We start from the raw sequence: 21,743 nt of genomic DNA, 5'->3' as shown, positions 1-21,743 counted from the left end.
TTAAAATTAGTCGACCAACTTAGAGTAGATACTAATCTGCTTAAAATGACAAGAACTGCATTTTCTGAGATTTCTAAGAAATACATGACAAGGCCACCATACAGAAGCCACTTGTATCTAAAAGTACAAAAGCTGACTGTCAAAACATTCACTTCTCTATTAAGCTTCAGTTTTCACAGCCTAATTGTCTCAAACAGAATGTCTTTTTTCCCTAGAGAGTCTGAATAGAGTCCTCTGTGTCTTGCATTGAAGTCAAGTCCTCCCGCGTTCTCTTGAGAGCTGATGGTGCACATTGAAGCCTTGCAACGGAAGGATGGGTTTAACCAGGGTAGAATGGAGTAAACAGTGACCGGCAAAGTGAAAAAAAGAAAAATTGACTTCTTTCCAGCCAGGGCCATCTGTGTGAACAACATCTTTTTTACATTAAAGCTCAAATTAATTGCCCACTGTCCATTGAGATACAATAAGGAGCCTCTTTGGCCTGCCACAGATAGTGAGTATAGTTTTCCCGAGCAAAGGGAGATTGAGGGGAAGCATTGGTGTCCGGTTTTGAGAGGAAGCCAGTGTGGGTATGACAGCCAGGAGTCTGGGTCCCTCTCCAGGATTCACGCCATTGAAGCAGATGAATAGTGACCGGGCATCCTCTCTCACTTCCTGCCCAGCCTCATCAAAGACCCTCACATCCTCACACAGGTGCCACTGGCCACAGAAGTCATCCAGACAGACTCATTTGTTAGCTGGGTCAGTGACACACAAGATCAGAGTAGGCAAACACTGTTTAAGAAAACTAAATGAAATGACTCCAAATGTATTGTGTGGTGTAACTGTCAAGTAAAAATGGATCATAGACTTTTTGTACTTTTTATTTTTTTTTTAACTGCATGACTTGGTGTACAAAAGTTTTACAATATTAATAAGCAATGTAGCAGTTTTCTTAGAATTGAAAATAATACATAGTCAAAATAATGAATTGGGTTTTCTCATTAACTTAATTATTTTCATGAAGATTGTATTCTTCGTTATGATATCAAGACGGTTGTATCATGCTGCCTTTTTTACTTGATGCCCTTAAAAAAAAAATGTTTTTTTATCATAATGAAATTTTTTGGGAGTCATATTAAATTTTACAGCCGGAGCCATGTCTTTTAATCTAAAGGTCAAATTATGCGATATTACACGAAGAATAAGAATAAGAGATAATAATGAATTTTATTTGAAAAATGTAAAACATTGTGTAAAGTGGTGCATTCAAACCATTATATGTATAAATTATATTTTTAATAACTATGATATTTTTTTTCTGCATGTGGATCACATCGCATGACTTTGATTTGGTCAATAGAAGTTTTCCAAATATTAATAATCAATTTGTTAAAATAATTTTATTTTTGAAAAAGAGTAAGATTGTGCCTAAAAGTTTTTGTTTTTTATCAAGAATTGTATTCTAATAATTAAGTTGTTTTCATCATTATATCACGTTAGTTGTGCCACCTTCATATTTAAACTTTTTGCTGCTCCTAAGAATATCTAAATTAAATTGAAAAATTTTAAAACATTCTCATGATATAAAAGGTATATTCTAATCATTGTACAAATGAATTGTAGTTTTAATGTATTTTTGAATGAATAGAACATTAAATAGCATCATATGAGTTACCCAGCCCCGAAGAAGAGCGGAGCTATTTCACACAGTTGTATGTTTGCCAATACATAGTGAAGAGAAAGTAAGCAACAGCGTAATATTGATTTGTATTCTTGAAATAAACTGATGTCGGTGAGTTGTTGCTTAAGACTGCGGTCCAACAAATGAAAACGCCTCGGGTGCTTCACTGTCCGAATCCACTTATATGTTTCCGCAAGTTCAGCCGAGGGAAAAAAACAACCACCAGGAATTCTCATTAGCCCTGTCAAGTACATTCAAATCACTTCAGTAGATGAGGAAAACAAGCACTACATAAATGTGTCTTTGAAAAGAATCAGAATTTGATGTCAAGTGACTTTACAGCAGTTTTAATATCTTTGTGAAGAGTACAACAAGTCCCACATACGTTGTTTTTTTCAGATGAAAGTCTGAAAGACTGAGTCCAGATCCTAGCTGAGTGATGTCATCTAGAGGGGTGTATGGGGAGGTTACACCTCGGTCCAGCTGTGAATCGGACATTATGGACTGAAGGTTCTCCATCCGTTCCACACAGCTGCAAGCTGATGTTGGGTGAGGCTTTTACCGAGAAGCTTGCATTTCATTTAAATGTTTTGCATCAGCGCTTCTTTGGTTTGAAGTGCCATGAGGCTTCATTGTTAATTATCATCATAGAGGGTGTTATTAGGACCTAAAGGACTTGTTCAATGAGGGCGACACAAAAAGTGGACGAGCTCTTAACATTCCTAACTGGATTTTCTGCCCTATTCAGATGTCCATCGTCTGCAAGCGCATAGACAACATTCCTTTGTGAAAAACTGTGGTGCTTGACGGCCTTGGACGCTCACTGGGGCTCATAAACAAAGTGGATAGAACGGTTTGTGGGGATCCGGGACTTGTCTGGGCATGTTTGCATTTAAAGAGAAATCTTGCCATCTTTACTTCCCTTGGGTGCAGATTTGCAGGGAACTATTTCAGTTTTGTAGTAAAGCACATTGTAACTCGCTCCTTGCATGCTGAGACCAGCTTGTTTTATACCTATACCTGTCAGAAACACCTCAGCTGACAGGAATCAATAAATATTTAATCTGCGGTACTTGTTAAGGCAAACACCACTATTATGCATTCTTGGGAAATGAATGTGCTTATGTGCTTTGATACTTTAAATTGTGTGGCTTGTTCAGGAGTTATGATTTTTGCCTTCAGATGATAAAACTGAAGAAACTAGATTTACATATCTAGAGCACCGTAGACACTCAGCAGTGGGCTATTTTGACTTACAACCACCCAGAACTCCCCAGAAACCACATAGACATGCTTCTAAAGGTATCCAGAACACCTTAGCAACCTGTGTGTGTGTGTGTGTCAGTCACAAATAAAAATGGCAAAAGCACTTAACCGAATGAATAAAACTTAAAGAAAAATTGAAAGGTAATTGTAAATATACTATTAAAGTATTTAATAATATAAATAATACAGCTAATAAACAGCTAAAACATTTTGATGAGCTGTCCATTTAAATCAGGTAAGACCAGCTCAAACCATATAAGACCAGCAAACTAACTTAGGCTGGCTTTAGCATTTGCTTTTTTTATTTCAGCAGGGCTTTTAACATAAAAAAAAAAATCTAGTTTTAAGCAGTCATCTTTTGTGTTGATTGTACTTTCAGCACTTCGTTTCATATTTACAAAGCTATTTTGGGATAAATTGCTCATTTTTATATTTTACATGTGAATGAATTAAATAATTAAATTATTTGTCAAATATCCCTGTAACAAACGGTGATCTGGAGCGTCTAGATGCAGTTAGTTTCTCTCGGCTGCACACTGTGGTAATGTAAACCTCTCAAACCCAATCCCATCCTGTTCTGCACATGCAGCTTGTGTGTTTTTCATTTAGCTGTAACTCCATCATGCCTCATCTCGTCTTCATCTAGCATGTAACATGGTTTAATCAAAACTGAATGCATGTGCATGTACTCGTAAGGGGTCTCAGACAGCTGAGAGGGCACTGGTGTGAGAATGCTGTCTGTTGTGCATTTGAAGAATCCGCTGGTGAGGGGAGCAGCTGGGGTGGCCAGATCTTGAGGAAGGAGGAGGGCACCTGTCTCAGTGAAAGCCTCTCTTTTAGAGCGCAACAGGTGTTGGCAGAGTGGTTAAGCTCTTGGGTTTAAGCGTACACTCATTTGTTGTTATTGACTGTCAATTCCGGAGGCCGGCTGGATTGAAGGTCACAGCCACTGCTTCTTCTTTGTGAAAGAAGCACTGTGGTGGTTTCCTTCATGCTTTACCCTGCGCAGATCCGCTCTATATAGCAGCTCAAACTCCCACCCCCACGTCTCAACTCGGATCAAATGTGACACTGATCCCATGAAAGAGGCCGGAGAAATCCCCTTCCTCAACTTTAAGGCCAGGCATATGGATTGCTCCATGTCCTTAAGTCGCCTTTTTTGGCTTTTGAAAGGACCAACAATGGTAATTTTTTAGTAATTTGTGTACCCATCTTTATCATTATTTTCATTAATAAGTATTTTTAAAAATAAAAACAGTTTGTGGTATAACAGACTGATTTCCTGCATGGTTGTGCTACTATCACGTTTTGCATATTACTCTGCAGTTTTTTTTTCTTGCGATTTATGCAGGATTACACATTTTACATCTGGTGGACCTTTACATGTATTACAGACATTGAAACAAAGATGGAGGAAAATCTGCAAACTCATCCCATAGATATCTATGGAAGTCCATTTCCACCACTGAATTATCAAGAAAACAAGGTAAACGTGACTTTTTATCTCACAATTCTGACTTTATTTCTCAGAATTCTGAGAAATAAAGTCAGAATTGCAAGTTATGAAGTCGCAATTCTGAGTTGTTTTCTTGCAATTGCGAGTTTATATCACACGATTCTGAGAAAAAAAAGTCGGAATTGTGAGATAAAAAGTCACAATTACCTTAGGGTGACCATATGAGCCATTTTCCCAGGATGCGTCCTTGCCAGGATTTTTATATTGCCTAAAATATCCAGATTTTGGCTGTTTGTGCTGTGCAGATCGATCATTGTATGACATTCATAAGCAGGGCCGTATTAAGACGGTGTGGTGCCCCTGGGCACTATACCTCAAAAGTCCTGAGCTCATTCTTCACTCGTTTAAAAAAAAAAACTTTCGATCCCTGGAACAGTTTGAATTGTAGCGTCCTTGTCTTTCTTTAACTTTTCTTTTTGCAAAACCACTCAATTGATGTCTGTCCATTTTGATTCATTTTCTGTAGCCGTTAAAAAAATGACACATTCGCGCGTACTTGTTGTGGACCAACTCAACTCTGACAGATTGGGGACGGAAGGGGGGGACTGATAGTGGTTATGTAATCTTTATTTATAATTTATTATTATTATTGTTAAGTTAGTGTTCATAAACGAGTTATGTATGGTCCTTCAAGAATTTCAAGTTAATAATAAAACAATTTACGAAAAATATTTTTAAAGCTTGTGTCATGTGGTGCCCCCCTAGTTGTTGTGAATGGTTGGTGCCCCTGGGCACTGGCCCAAGTGCCTTTATGGATAATGCGGCTCTGTTCATAAGAGCTATAGAAAGCAGAGCAGACGGCTCCTTATTCATTCAAATCGCTCTCTTGGTACTTTGGTGTCATACAATGATTGGTGCGCAGCGACGCTTCAAGTTGAATGAACGAACACACACCTAACATGTACGTGTATTTTCATTGCTTTGATCGTTCTCTGTAGATCTCACCTTCTCACACGCCACGATTGGTTGATTATGTACCTGTATGTTATTGGTCAAACTACCTTGGATGTTTTGGGCAATATAGAAATCTTGGCAAGGACGCGTCCTGGGAAAATGGCTCATATGGTCACCCTAAATTACCTTGTTTTATTTTTTACTCCGTGGCGGAAACAGGATATCACTGTATGTAGGATACAGAAAATGAATTCTTAGTTTTCTACACAGGCACAAAACTAAGAGTTCTCATCATTGACCCTTAATGATACGTACAAAAAGAACACCCTATCATTCATATAGGCAATGCCAGTACTGTTTCATAGCAGCAGAGCCTACGAGAGAGGGAGAGCTGAGTTTGGCTCCGTGTGAGTGTTCACTGTCTGCGTGCACAGGAGTTCTAGCATGTTCTTATCAGCTACATGAGTGCACATATATCAGACTCGCCGCTCCCTCACACACCTCTCTCTCCAGCATAAAGAGCCTCACCTTCACCCCGTTACCATGGCCACTGAGGTTTTGGGCCTAGCAAATGGAGTGCAGTGCACACACACACACACCAAACACACACACACAGAATCTGCGATGAAGTGCTGACGAGCTGCCCGCTCTGTTTCTCTGACTGTCTTCCTCTAATCAATGAACTGAAAGAGGAGAAATCACATCATAATTATATAATCCTCCTTCACAGGGAGTCACTGGGTTTAACGTTGGTTTGAAAAGTTTTTAAGTCAGGAGCAGGAGACAGACGGAGAGCACTCAGGAGGTGTTGTCTCCGGACACTGGAGGTGACTCATCGCGTGTAAGGTGCGTAGTTTGTTTCCACCGGCACGCGGTGACTCAGACAGCTGATACCGAGGGTAAAATCTTTTCGTTTCACAAAGAGTTTCACCTGCTTTTCAGTTACTTTTACAACACTCTGACTCAACTGCAACAAAGTTTAATGCGGCACGCCGCTGTCCGTATCTGCAGCACTGTGAGCTGGCAGTGGATATTCTCACCCACTCTTTCTGGATGATTCTTGGGCGCATGAGGAAATAGATGGTATAATTAGATGATGGAACTGTGCTGTTGGGGTGTGGTTGAGTTTTTCCCTGAAGCGCCTATGGAGTTGAGCTAAATCAAGCCTCCTACACCAGGGGTTTTCAAACTGTGGGTCGCGACCCACTTGTGGGTCACAGAATGGAACAAGGTGGGTCACACAAAGTCACTTGGCTGCAGCTAAATTTGCGTTTCAATAAAAACACACACACACACTCACACAGTTCAGTCTAGGGCTGCACGAATGTGACGAGTGGGGCGGGGCCGAGAGCCGTGGAGTGATTGGGAAATGAGCGACACCTGCAACACTCACCGGTCTCGAGAACCCCGGAGGAGATAGGAAGTATACAAAAGAGGAGCGACGACAGTGAAGGACGAGAGAGGCCACTGGGTGGCGTCTGTACTTCCCGGTCAGAGAGCACCTGTCCATCAAAAGCTCACTATCCAATCAGAGTAGATCACTGTTAACACCACCCCCATGAGATGTTTGTGTCAAAACACCAAACGAAAAACTGCGAAACGTAAGCGAAATCTGTAGCAATGAATTCAGAATCCACGATTAGCGAAAACGAATCTTTGAAAAACATTAACAAAGAATGAAGCATATTTGAAGAGCCTGTTAAATTTGTGCGACTGAGTTAATTTTTTTTCATTTTCATAGTGTTTTTCTTCTTTTGTAATGGCATATTTTTGATAGTTTCTGAAAAAGTTACGTTCAGTTTTATAAAGTTTCGTTCATTATTATTGAAACAAATGTAATTCCATAAGCAGGGCACAAATGCAGGATTAATTGTAACACTACAAGATTTAAACATTTCCACGTAACAAAATGTACAAAAGTTTGCAATATTTCCTTGATGTATCATCTCTGTTTAGAAAAAAATTTGCCAAAGTTCAGAAGTCTTTTGAAGATATTGCTGAACATTTATTTAACCATCACAAAAATAAATATATTTTTTTTATTATTATTTAAAATGAGACACATCTGTTTATTATAATTTTTTACCAATTTCACAATTATTTTAATCTCAAAACTGTGTTAGATAGCTCTGCTTTGCTTCTCATGCTTTTCTAAATAAGTGTTGGATTGTGCTCCGTTCTCGCCGACACAAACGGAAGATCATGAATGTATTTTCTGCAACAAAACACAGCAGCGCAGATTACAGTTCACTAGAGTGAGCCTGCTTCACGTTTTTATGGACACTACATATTTTAACGTCTGTAAACAAAAATTAAAACTGAAATATTAGTAGTGAAAATTTTTTATTTTTATTAAATACTTAATTTCTGTCATCAAACTTTTAAGATTAGGCTTAAAGTAATGTCAATCGTTTTCTTATTTTTTTTTATATATATATATTTTGGTGGGTCGTGAAATAGATTACACTTGTCTAGGTGGGTCGTAGAATGGAAAAGTTTGGGAACCACTGTCCTACACAACACACACATTAGTTTATTCTTTCAGCACCTGGTGCTGTACTCTGTCTCATGCAGAAAAGCACAATGAAAAGCTCTGTCCATCCGTTGGGTCACGCTCAAGTCTTGCTTCAGAAGTTAATTTAGAGTTTATTCAAGCCACGTTTAGTGTGGCATGATACTGTTGGACTCACTAAGAAGCTTTTGTGTTGATGCTTAACAATAATCTCACACATTGGATGGCAAGGCAGCTATGTATTTTAAATTTTTTTCACTCACTGAATTGGGAAAATGCACCATTATGAAAAGTGAAATATGTTAGATGATGAAAATGGATAAAACAAATGCTGAACTCATGGGTATAAAAAAAATATTTTTACATTTTTTGTTTTGTTTTAGTGAAATCTGTTCAGAAATTAGCTGCAATCCATGAATATCTAGTTTCCTTCTTTCTTTCTTTTTTTCTTTCTCTTCTAATAAACAACAGGACACTAACAGGAAAAGAGATATTATGACTGGGAAATGTAAATGAGTGAATGAATGAATGAAACAAACAAACTAATGAATAAATAATTAATTGGAAACAATTAATTGGATTAATAAATTTTGAATTAATGACAAAAATGATTATTGAAATAAATTGACCATTTAAATAAATAATTTAAAAATAAATACATGAATAAAAATTATAATAAAATAAATATATATATATTAGTGCTGTCAACGTTAACGTGTTTACGCATGTGATTTAATTTTCGTCTGGTTTAACGTGTCAAAATATTTAACGCAATTAACGCAGCATCGGTATTTTCTGCCATCCGTTGGCTAGCTTTACATTATATGATCACGCTCTTATTCATTTAAATGCTTTTAAACATTTCAAGCGCGGCAAGACAAAAGAGAATGCGCTGTCTGTGAATGCCCTTATGTGACACATACACACGTACACACACACACACACACACACACACACACACACACACAATGCATAGACAGGGCGCCAGAATCCAGTTCTCTTAAGCGCTTGAACTAACAATAAACATCCCAAAGTGCCAGTTTTGTCGATTATCCTCATAAGAGCAATCTTAAATGATTTATATAAAGTCTAAAATGAACAAAAAGAGTTGTGAGAGAATGAGGCGAGATCCATAGACAGTATATAAACGGTGAGATCCGCGTGTCTGTCTGCTCTTAAAGGGACAGCAGCCAATAAAGCTTCCTGTCAGTAAAGTTAAAGAACAAAGGGAACAGAGAAAATGACTCGCTGCTCTTGACTAAATAACTTTTGTAGCTTTAATAAGGATTAACTATTTAATTTATAGTTTATGCAGTGCAGACTGCATATAACTTTGATAACTTTATTAAATTTCTGTATATTTCCTAACTGTTAAGACAGGAAGGGCAGGAGTAAACATGACATTTATTATTATTATATTTATGTTAGCATTGTTTTAAGTTTACTTAAATTAAAAACTGTTATATTTTTGAAGCCTAATAATAAATGTAAAAAATAAAAAAAATCAGTAGCTGTATTAATATCAGTAATACTGGCCTTCATTCATAAAAAGATGCCATTTAAACAAGTATTTAAAATATACTGTCTTTATGTTGTTTCTACATTAATTTGATTAACTGTGAAATTATTACATTAAAAAATATATTAAAAACGTACAAAAACATTTTTTATTGCGATTAATTGCGATTAATCACAGAAAAAATGTGTGATTAATCTAGTTAAAATTTTTAATCGATTGACAGCACTAATATATATATATATAAAAAGACTAGTGTCATACTTAATGAAACTAGTGCAGCTACGTAGGAAATCAGTTGCCTGGTACAACATTCAGTTAAACAGTTTAGTGGTCATTATGCAAATATCTTTTTCCATACCGACCAGTCAGAATCAAGTATTTTAGAAAGCCGTGGGTCACTGTTGTGCTGTAAAGAGAGAAAAGTCTGGCCGCTGCAGGTTAGTGGCGGGAATCTCTGCCAGATAAGTATTTGTTGGCCGGGATTATCTGTCCGTTCCACCTGCTGTCATGGTAGAACAGCGCATGACATTAATCCACCCATCCTCAGTCACCGGCGCTAAGGATTAGCACGCTGCTAATTTGCCTCTAGCGGAGCCTGAGGTCGTGGCGAATGTTTTGTCTCCCCAAGTCCTGTTTCTTTTGTATTTTTCAATACAGAATCCAGCCTGGAGTGTGAGACGATCGCAAGATAATGGAAACTGTGTAGAATTTCATTAGTTATGGTACACATGCTATTTTAATGCTTCACTAAGTCTATGCAGGCTAAAAGCAATCGATCGGGAACAAAGATGCAAATCATTTGATATCCACTCCTATATTTGCTGGTGTCTTTTTAATGAGATCATATCTCAAATTGCATCAGCTCCTTTTGGACCCAACAACATAGTTAAGAACATTTGGAGCTGCCCATAAACTTCATATATTGCATCCACAGCTCTGAACCTGCTCAAAGCCTCTCCAACTTGCTTTTCCTCCAAAATGAACCCTCAGAAGATTTAATTTATCAAGCTGTTGTGAGATTATACAACAGACATTATCCGCTAGTTCTTAGATCTCCTCATTTTAAGGAATTATGTTTTCATCTCAGAATGAGCTGCGAGAGCGTCCTCTATTCCAGCTCGCCTCATAGCCATCTCAAAATACCCCAGACCTTTTACAACATCTCGCCTTCCCACCGACTGAGAAGCTGGAAGATAAGTCAAGAAACGGCTAATCCTGCAGTCCTTTATGCTTAAACTTTCGCTACTAATTTCCACATCATTGACCTCACATTCCTTTCAAACTGTTAAAGAGCTTTTTAATTCAGACTGGCTTTGTCTTTGTCGTCTAAATTATGTAAGTTTTAAACTTTTATCAACGCCTCAAAGTGACAGATGAGACGTGAGAATGTGCACTGTAAAACTTTTCACTGTAAATTTACAGTAAAATACTGGCAGCTGGGTTGCCAGCCACATACTGTATTTTTACAGAACTAGTACTGTAAACAGAATTTACAGTACTAGTTCTGTAAACCGTTGTACTGTAAATTTACAGTAAAATACTGGCAGCTGGGTTGCCAGCCACATACTGTATTTTTACAGAACTAGTACTGTAAACAGAATTTACAGTACTAGTTCTGTAAACCGTTGTTCTGTAAATTTACAGTAAAATACTGGCAGGTGGGTTGCCAGCCACATACTGTATTTTCCTAAATTAACAGTACTGCACTGCAATTACAAAATACAGCATATACCACAATTTTACAGACATTTTTAAAAACATTTTTACAGGGAAAACATTATACTCTGAACTTTAAACAAGAAAATAGAAACCAACAACATTATTTGTGTTTTAAAACATTTATTTTAAAAGCAACGACCAGACATTTGCCTTATATGAACACATTTGGCTGAAATGCCAGCTGTTTTTTTTTTTTTTTTACATTTAAAATGTTAGTTAAACACTTAACACTTTATAATAAAGTAATCTTGTTAACCTTAAACAAATGTACCTTTTTTTCAGAAATGTAAAGAGTCAAAAAAAGAATAGAACCTCAAAATGGCTGAAATGGCAGTTGTATTTTATAAATGGAATTAACGATGCAGTAATCATAATTACTTTTAATGTACTTGCTGACAGGATCTAAACAAAGTTCCATTCAAAGTCTGCAAGTTTTCGCAGAAGTGAGGAAACTGGTGGGCTTACAGTGGCGTTCTTTTTTTGCACAACTTGGCCAGTTTTCTTTGAAGTCACTTTTCCTTTTTTTGCTTTTGATCCACGTTCAGGATTGATGTCAACAAAGCGTCTAAAATGCAGAAAAGAGGAAAAAACACAATCAAATATTATAGACTGTGCATATAGAGAGAGAGAGAGAGAGAGAGAGAGATTTAACCATTATTCACCCAGCTTATTAACAATATAATCCCCTCATCAGGTACTGAATCAGGGCCTACCAGAGTGTGAGTTGAAATGCAGCCATAAACCCTGTTTATGTAGAGCACACATTGCCAAATCCAGTCCAAACATTTGTGACTTCATTAATTTAACTAAATTTCAAACTAGGGTCCTTTGCACCATGACCTTGAGCCAAATACTAAGATGGCGCAAGCCCTTACAAGCTTTTACCAAATCACGGAAGTGACCTCCACGTCTGTGTTAGCGGTAGCATTTGCCGTCAGGCAATTGTTATTTAATAAACTCCTGATGTACTTATAAACCTTCCAATCCCTCGTTTTAGGAGTACAGAACCTATTTGTACTACTGTAGAAGTTTGGTACCGTTCTGGTCATCATTATTAGTGTGGTAATTTACGAGACACAACTTTTGGAAAAGGCTTCTGGGGGGGGTGTTTGGCTCAATGTCATGGTGAAAATGACCCTAGGTTGATTTTACTCTGAACCATCCCTTTAAATACCCTTATTTTACGAAGGCCTAGACCTGGCTTAAAGGGTAAGTTCACCGAAATATAAAATATGTCATATATGACTCACCTGTCGTTCCAAACCTGTAAGACCACAGTTTAAGATATCTTCGATTTAGTCCGAGAGCTTTCTGATCCTCCATTGCAAATGTATCTACGGTCTACTGTCCATGTCCAGAAAGATAAGAAAAACATCATCAAAGTAGTCCATGTGACATCAGAGGGTCAGTTAGAATTTTTTGAAGCATTGAAAATACATTTTGATCCAAAAATAACAACAATTATGACTTTATTCAACATTGTCTTCTCTTCCGGGTCGGTTCTGAGCAAGTTCACGACGCTGCTGACGTGTTTTCTGGTGTGCCCAATAACAAAGATAGCACATCAGCAGCGTCACCGCAGTGTTGTGAACGCACTCACAACAGAAATATTCTAACCGACCCTCTGATGTCACATGGACTACTTTGATGATGTTTTTCTTACCTTTCTGGACATGGACAGTAGACCGTACACACAGCTTCAATGGAGGGAATGAGAGCTCTCGGACTAAATCTGAACTATCTTAAACCGTGTTCTGAAGATGAACGGAGGTCTTACGGGTTTGGAACGACATGAGGGTGAGTTATTAATGATATAATTTACATTTTTCTGTGAACTAACCCTTTAAGCTAAGCCCTGTCTGCACTGCAAAAAAATGCTTTTCTTTTTGTCTGGTTTCCTGTCCGAATATTAAAAAAAAAATCCTAAATCAAGATGCATTTACTAGATACGTAAAATAAGATAAGATATAATGTCTTGTTTTCTAAGGGAATTACTCCAAATTAAGGTTTTTTTTGAGACTGGAAACAAGACAAAAACACTAAGTAAGAAAAGCATGTTTTGCAGTGTGTGAAACCAGGTCCATATTGTTATTCCCAGTAGTCAGCTGTACAAAACGTTTATAAAAATTCAGTCTAAAACAATTCAGTCTAAAACAATTCAGTCTAAAACATATATTTCAAATATGCTAATGACTTACCTCTGAACAAACTCAAGGGTGCATGCTGCCTCTTCCTGGTACTGTAAATTGAAATTATAGAAGGAGGCAAACAGCGCTGCCAGGCCAGTGATGAAGTTGGGCTGTGCTCCTTCACACACAACTTGACCCTCCAAACTCAACATCCAGCGCTGGTTGCTCAGAGATTGACCTGTAATAAAAATAAAAATCAGAAGGAAAAAGTAATAATATTATTGTGGGTTCCAGTTTGGTTCTATGTAGTTGTCTATTCATAATTCTACATAACTGTTAAAAGAACTCTGTTCACAGGATACACCATTTCATTCTGCCTTAGTAGTGCTTTTGGGTAGGGTTCATCAATACAGTAATACTATAATTTAATTTATATGAGCAATTTCCTATTTAGAGGAATAGTTTTCCCTGGTTAAATGAAAGTAGTGTTAGAGTTAATTAGCTGGACTTCACAACCACACAATTTTGCTGAACACAGTTGATTCTTCCATACATATGTTGCCAATTAAAATCTGTTTTATATTTCTCATACCATCACCATTCTCTTCCTGAAAAAAGTCACAATATTGAAACAACAACCCACTGCAAAAAATGCTTTTCTTAGTTACTATTTTGTCTAGATTCCAGACAAATTACTACAAGTTATTACATCAAGAATAATAAACTAGACAAGTAAAAATGATGTCTTTTTTCTGAAAATTGTTTAAACTTTTTTTTTTTTGGCAATAACATTTCGAAAAACAATAATTTTTTTTACTTGTCTAGTAAATTCTTCTTCATGCAAAAAAAAGACACTTGGGAACAAAAAATAAATAGAAGTTAAGTAAAACATTTTTTTTGCAGTGTGGCAAGTAAGTGATGACTTGCTCTTCACTTTAAGGTTAAACGACTTTATTGTTTACATACCAAGAAATATAAGGTGTGGACTCTCTGGCAAATGAAGAGAATGCTGGACATCAGTTGGAGTCGCAAAATCCCCATACATCAGAGAGGATATCTTTTGCTCTGACTTCAGATCGTGAATTATTATGTTGTTCTATCACTGATTTACAGCAGAACAGTGCTTCTAAGCTTTTCTTAATAGGAATGTATTGAGCAAAGCTTTCCTTGCCAGATTCATTTTGACCAAGACAGACTGGGACAGGATCCACAAACTTAAAATTGTCTTTATAAAAAGACTTTCTTCTCTTATCAGTGCTAAGTGTATTAATATTAGACCTCCGAAAAAGATCATCAGTTTGCAAGACATCAAAAACACTCTTTATATCATTTTCAGAAATACCAAGTGCAATCAATTTTTCCCCTAGCTTGAGTAGCAAATGAGACTGGCTAATATCATGGATGTCTTGCATCCCCTCAATTACCGACTGAATCACAGATGATGGGAGAATATGCTTTGCCTGTAACTTGAGATAAAACAGAGCCATGTTTTTCAAAAAAAGAGATTCATCTGCATTATCTGGCAAAAGTGCATTCTCCAACTGCTCTATGCCATCACCACAATCAAAGAATTCAGACTGTGGATGTGAGTGTTCGGCCATGTTAGATGCCTCACCATACGGCATCTGTACTGAAACATTTGACTGCAGTATAGTACGACGCAAACTTTCTGCTGAAGAGTTTCGATGTTTTCTGGATAAATGTGAAGTCAATGTTGATGCTACAGAAAATTGTTTATTGCATGTAAATGGACATGGCACTCTGGTGCCTTCTTTGATATGATTTTTCAAGTGTAAAACGAAGTTTTTCAAATCACTGCACTTTTCTTGACATGTTCCAATATCACACACTAAGGCATCAATTCCTAACTGCTCAACAGATGACTTTGAGGGCCTGTCTTTGTGATCCCTGAATATGTGAGCTTTGAAAGCAGTGTACTTTTTAAATGTCTTGGAGCAATCCGGAATACCACATTTGAAAAGGGAATTTGGAACATGACTATGGATTTTCATGTGCTGGCAAAATGCTGACAACGATTCAAAAGTACAATCGCAGAACTGACACCATGGCATTTTTGCACGTGGACTAGACACTACTAAAGCACTTACTTTAGCACTGGATTTTTCATCAGATTATAAAACCTGAAACGAAGAAAAAAAAGCAGATCAGCCAAATGACATGATGGTAAATCACTCGGTGGCACGAGTGATTTTTATTTTCGCGATTTTTATTTTATATAACTTATATAAGCAGGTCATGCAAATGAAATGGTATGCTGGCTGTGTGAATTGTCGAAGTTAAGTTAATGTGACGTTACTTGTTAAAAAATGAGGTTTTTTTCGCGGTAGAAAACAACGCTCGCAAAATCAAACTATTCGTGTAACTTAAACAATGTAGAAAACCGAACGTAATAATTAAATATAAATAGATTGGCTTACCGTATCAGTCAGTTAAACAGTCTTCTCAAGCGCTAAAATCCACTTTTGCTCACAGATGCATGAGCGATTCTTCCTCCCGACGTTAACCATTTCTGCTGCGTCACAGGCAATATTTGAAAGCCCCACACAAAAGCTCACAAGAAACGAAGCTCACACGAACCAAAAAGCTTAATTACAAATTCACAAAATCTCACACAGTTGGCACATCAGTTTGCGTCACGTCTCATCTGAATTTGAGCGCGAATACAATCAATCCCACAATGCAATGCATTTACAGTCTGATACTGTATTACGAATTTATCGGGAGGAAAACAGAAATGTGCTGTATATTTACAGCTGCTCTGTAAATTATACAGCCTTATACTGTATTATGGAAATACAGTACAATTCTGTAAGAAATTCGCTGTAAATTTACAGTAAAGGGTTACAGTGTGCCCTAAATGTCATTTTCATTAATTAAATGCTTTGTACTTCAGTATTTATCACATTCAGGGCTTCATCAGGCTTCGCCTTCTAATACAATGAAAGCTTGACAGCTTTAAAATATGTGGCCGCCCGCTTTACCTCATTCCTACAGACCTTAGTCAGAATAGATGCCATATTTAATTTGGCACCAACAAACTGTACTGTAACATACGGTGCATGCAATGTCAGCAAGTGGGTCATTATACAAACGGTGCATTTGTATGCACAATTATTGTACAGTTATAATTCCACGTGGTCACACAGTCTCAATGTTTTGAAGCAAGAGACTACAAAATGTGAGTGAATCATTCAGAATGACTCATTTGAATCACTGAAAAGATCCAACTCAAAAGATATTCATTAACAAATTGGAAATCTTTTCTTGTCAGCGCACCAAGAAGAGCTAGAGCAGATCAGGGTAAAACTAAGACCATTTTTGTTTAATGGAATGGGGGAAAAATACAATATAAATATTAGATACTTAAAGCAAGATTAGAAATGTTGCTTCAGCAGCTAACTGAAATAAGTTGAAGCACTAAAATGACTGGAAACTGGAAATAAATAAAAACGTAAAAAAAAAAAAAAAAGACAAAATTAATATAATGACAAGCCCATTTTGTAAAAATTTTAATGAATAATATAAAAATATAAAAATAAAAGTTAATTCAAAATATTAATAAAACCTATAGCTTATAGTATATAAGTAATTCTAAACTTCTAATTCTAAAATTCTAAACTCATATGAACTACTTTAATGGTTCTTTTTTAGAATTTAAAAGCCTCTTTATTTTGAACATTGTTAAAAAAACAAACAAACAAAAAAACATTGAAATTTTCTGTTCCACAGGCACAAGGAACTCAAACGTCTTTATGATGACATGAATTTTCATTTGTGGGCGCACAATTCCTTTAAGACTCTCTCATTTTATCTTCAGGAGAACCGCTGTTTTCTAGTGTCTCAAATCTTAGGATTAACAGAAAACCGAGTCGTCCATCAGATGTGCCGGTTTTCCGTCCTCTCAGTATCTGGGATTAGTGTGACTCTTCTTTAAGGTCTTGTGTTATTTTTAGGGTCCGAGCACCGATGGTGCGAGGACCCTCTTGGAATTGCTCCGTTTATTAGAGTTGGATTCCTCTGACCCCGTCAAAGTGTTTCTTGTGCCTCGTCTTACCCGATCGTGATAGTTAGCAGTGCGATGCCTTTTGACAGCGTTAAAAAGGGGGATCACTGAGGCACATCAAAGTGCTCTGGTGTGTATGGACAGTGTCTCTTTTAATAAAACTGTCAGAGTATCTGAGGCGTCATGCACTTGCGTTCTTCAGGAATCTATGGCTTCCCTGCAGAACATTTGCCTTCTCATGGATGAACATCCTGCAAACATCTGCCCTTTACCGAGGAAGCTAAAATTAGACCTGCCGTCTGTAATTAAACAGCAAATGCAGTCTGTCGGAGGAACTTTGCTTGCCATTCATGCCATTTTTCATGATTGTGAGCCAGTGTGTGCATATGCATGCATGGTTATGTAGGAGGAAGAAAGAGCGATACGAACAAAGTAAGTGACTGTAAACAAAGTGGGAGAAAGCAGAAGAAAAAGAGATTACATTTCGAGTGAACATCAAAACCACAGGCCATTTCACATCTGCACTTGACTGCAGCTTTTAGCACCTCTCAACACGGGCCGGTGTCTCCTTCTCATATGTGTGCAAAGTCTAATGTAGAAACACTCCTTAACCACTTTGAATCTTCATATACTGTATGAGATCAGGCTCTTTCAAGCCACCATTAAAGCTCGCCAGGAACCATAATACTCCATTGACACCTTTCTTAGGTTCTTTGTTCCCAGGTCTAATGCCATGCCAAGTTTACAGCTGATTTGAATAGCCGTCTGTCTCGGGAATCTGATCAAGTGGACAGTGCTAGGTCACCTGTGTTCTCATCATAGCACTTGAGAAGGTGTTTAGGACCATCGCAGCATTTACATTTACAATTTGAGTGAATATTTTGGAAAATTTAGTGACTTTCATAATGTCTTAGTTTTGAGGAAATCTATTTGCTTTAATGACAGAACCATTTGAGCTGCTTGAATACTGCAAGTTTGACATAAAGCATGGCACAAATTTGCATATATTTGATTAGCAATTTACAAATAGTGCAGAATCATGCAGAACTGGACATGTTGGTTGTGCTGGACTGAGCTGGGATGAGATTAAAAATGCGTGGCATCTCCATCAGGACTAATAACAGCCGCTTGTCCCACTGCAACACATTTAATGAGATGAAATTGATTTTCCTTTTCCTCCCTCATGTATCGTACTCTAACCAAAAAATTACTCCCTATACCTTTTACAGCTATGTTCAGGTGTTGAAATCAAGGTTAGGATGCCATTAGAGCAGCCTTGATGTATTTTGCTACACTTGGGTGCTTCCTAAAATGTATCCATGCATTTGAAATAAACTTGAATGAATATTCAGTTCACACTGCGTCCAAATTTGAATACTGTTGTTTTCATTCCCGTTATGGTGAGCAGGGTTCCATACTGCGACTAAAATGGTTGCATTTGCGACCAAAAGTATTCATTTGCAAATGTAAAGTTTTGCTAAGGTCGCCAGTGGTGACTATATAAATCTACATGTTATGATTTAAACATTTACATGTACGATCACATATTTTATGTTGAAAATAAACTTAGACTGAAGAATTTTGACAGGTCATTGCCCACCGTTGTGATTTTAGAGTCATGCCAGAGACCACCACACACTTCCTCTGAGTGCGTCATCATACATTTACAGTCGATTCAGCTTCTCAGTGCACAGAATTTGCATTATAAGTGCATATTAAAGCACATCTGCAGCTGTTGTAAATCATGCCTAGGACACTGCAATAAAGGGTGGGCAGCAGTGAGTGAGTACTTCACTTGTAGTTCAGAAAAGTTAAATACCTGGTTTTCTGTTCTTTTCTTACTTTGTTAATAATGAAATTAAGAGTGAACAGAAGGCAATTGGGAAGCAAGAGCAGAAATGAGAAATGAATATGACAGGGTGGAATCAAACCTGCAAATCCTGTGTGAGCGCGCGACGGAGCATGGATGGAGCATGGATGCTAACAATTAAGGCCAAAATATATTCTATTCAAGTTTAAAATAATAAATAAAGTCACTCTGTGAGATATAAAGCCACAATTACAAGAAATTAAGTCCCAATTGTGAGGTATAAAGTCACAGTTACTAGAAATAAAGTTGCAAATGTGAGATTGAAAGTGATAATTACGATAAATAATGTCACACTAACAAGAAATAGTTGCAAATGTGAGAAATAAGGTGACAACTATGAGAAATAAAGTTGGGATTACAAGAAAAAGTTGCAGAAGTTGTAATTGTGAGCTATACAATCACATCTGTGAGATAAAAAGCCCTGGTTACAAAATAATGAAGTCTACAATTTTTACAAGAAATAAAGTAGCAGTTAGGAGATCTAAACTGACAATTACAAGAAATAACGTGACAAATTATGAGAAAATTGTATGAAAAATAAAGTGAAGATGTTGATAAATTCACAGTTTTGAGAAATAGGCATACATTTGAGTCTCAGTTGTGACATATACAATCATATTTGTGAGATATAAAGCATATTTAAAAGAAATGAAGTGATGATTGTGTGAAATGTATTTGCAATTACAAGAAATGGTCACAAATTTTAATAAGGAGAAATGGGTGAAAACTATGTTTACATTTACAGGAAATAGATGCAGAAGTAAGAACACTGCAATTGTGAGATATACAATCACAACTGTGAGATAATTACAAGAAATTAAGCTGCAATTGTAAGATCTAAACTAACGATTACAAGAAATGACGAGAAAACAAGGAGAAATAAATTTGCAATTATAAGAAATAGTTAGAAATGTGAGAATGTCACAGTTGTGAGATATAAAGTTGCATTTGTGAGATATAAAGTCACATTTTGAGATAATTACAAGAAATCATGAAACAATTACAAGAAATGAAGTTGCAAATGTAAGATCTAAACTAACAATTACAAGAAATGATACAAGGAGAAATAAATTTGAATATAAGAAATAGTTGGAAATGTGAGAAGCTCACAGTTGTGAGATATAAAATTACATTGTGATATATAAAGCTGCAGTTTTGGGAAATATTCACAGAAGTACAAATGTGAAATTTGTAGAAAATTAAGTGATGATTAGGAAAAGTAAAGTCGCAATTATGATGCAAAAATGATTTAAATATGATGAAAAATTTGACATTACACGAAGTAAAATGAAAAGTGAAAACTATGAGAAATCATTTCACAAATGAAATAAAAATGTCACAAATGTTAGAAAGCTGCAGTTGTGGGATAAAATATACAGTCACATCTGTGAGATTTAACAAAACAATATGAGAAATAAAGACATTTTTTTTACTGTGAGGTAGAATCGGTATCCATCAGAAGCTTAATAGTGAAATGAACAATAATTATTTTGTAAGATCTGAAATCTCACACTTGTGGTTCCCTCTATCCAAGTGAACATGCAGTGCACTTTTCAAGGGCAGAGATTCATTTAACTGCCTTCAACCGTCCTCGAGTGCACTTACTATTCAGTTCTGCGACAGAAAGAGAAATATATTGCTTTATAAAGAAGGCATTCAGATTCACTCTCTCTTCTCTAAGCTTCCCTTTGTTGAGCTTTGTCTACAGCGATTGGCCACTTCCCAGTGGCCTGCCTGTCAAAGGCGATGTTAGAGGTGTGAGTGTGTTGTTGTGACGCTTGTCCTCATCTGTATCACTTTACCGACAGTCGGCTCGGTAATCTGACCTGGAGCCATGGCAGAGAACCTTAAGGAGTTTGGGAAGCAGTCAAGAATCATTGATAAGAAGTGAACAGCTCTGTTAATACTACAGATCTGACCCTGATGTGCCCACAGGAAGTAGAAGATGATGTTCAAGAGAGATCAGAGGGCTGTAGCTCTGTGTTAGATGAAGGGTGAGAGACATGAATATGTAATTAGTCTGCAGGCATTCTCATCTGTCCTGCTGTTACAGCACACGGGCCTTCATCTCTTTCTAGCACAGCATCTGTCAGTCCGGCCTGCATGCTGGAGGAACTCCGCTTTCACTTATTTGCCCCAATGCTCACATGTAATTTAGAGTGGGGCAGTTTTGAGTACCTTAAAAGGATATTGTGACTGGAAACCGATGATTCTTCTGCACAATCTGACTTTGCTGCAGCCTGGAACTGAACAGCTGGTTTCGTCTGGTCAGAGGAGAACTGGTCCCCAAACTGAGCCTGGTTTACCCCAAGGTTTTTTTCTCCATTCTGTCACTGATGGAGTTTCGGTTCCTTGCCGCTGTCGCCTCTGGCTTGCTTAGTTGGGGACACTTCATCTACAGCGATATCATTGACTTGATTGCAAATAAATGCACAGACACTATTTAAACTGAACTGAGCTGTATGATGACATAACTGAATCCAAGGATGAACTGTCTTTAACTGTCATTTTGCATTATTGACACACTGTTTTCCTAATGAATGTTGTTCAGTTGCTTTGACACAATCTTTTTTTGTTTAAAGCGCTGTATAAATAAAGGTGACTTGACTGCCATATTGTATTATATTATAT

General features: G+C 37.1%; 1 protein-coding gene and 1 long non-coding RNA gene across 2 annotated transcripts in view; one reads left to right on the top strand and one right to left on the bottom strand.

The window, feature by feature from the left end:
* Window positions 1-21,743, top strand: part of LOC132122874 (TNF receptor-associated factor 4-like) — a 40,092-nt gene that overhangs the window by 5,896 nt on the left and 12,453 nt on the right. The gene's annotated exons all lie outside the window — the stretch shown is intronic.
* LOC132123290 (uncharacterized) lies at window positions 11,374-13,818 on the bottom strand. Its single transcript, XR_009426487.1, has 3 exons — window positions 13,735-13,818; window positions 13,288-13,456; window positions 11,374-11,654 (listed from the first exon to the last, which is right to left on the bottom strand). It is a non-coding gene; the product is annotated as an uncharacterized LOC132123290 (long non-coding RNA).

This window comes from Carassius carassius, chromosome 41 (genome assembly GCF_963082965.1).
Source record: "Carassius carassius chromosome 41, fCarCar2.1, whole genome shotgun sequence".
Lineage (NCBI taxonomy): Eukaryota > Metazoa > Chordata > Actinopteri > Cypriniformes > Cyprinidae > Carassius > Carassius carassius.
Note: the sequence above shows the minus strand (reverse complement) of the source record. Positions and strands in the feature narration are given on the sequence as shown.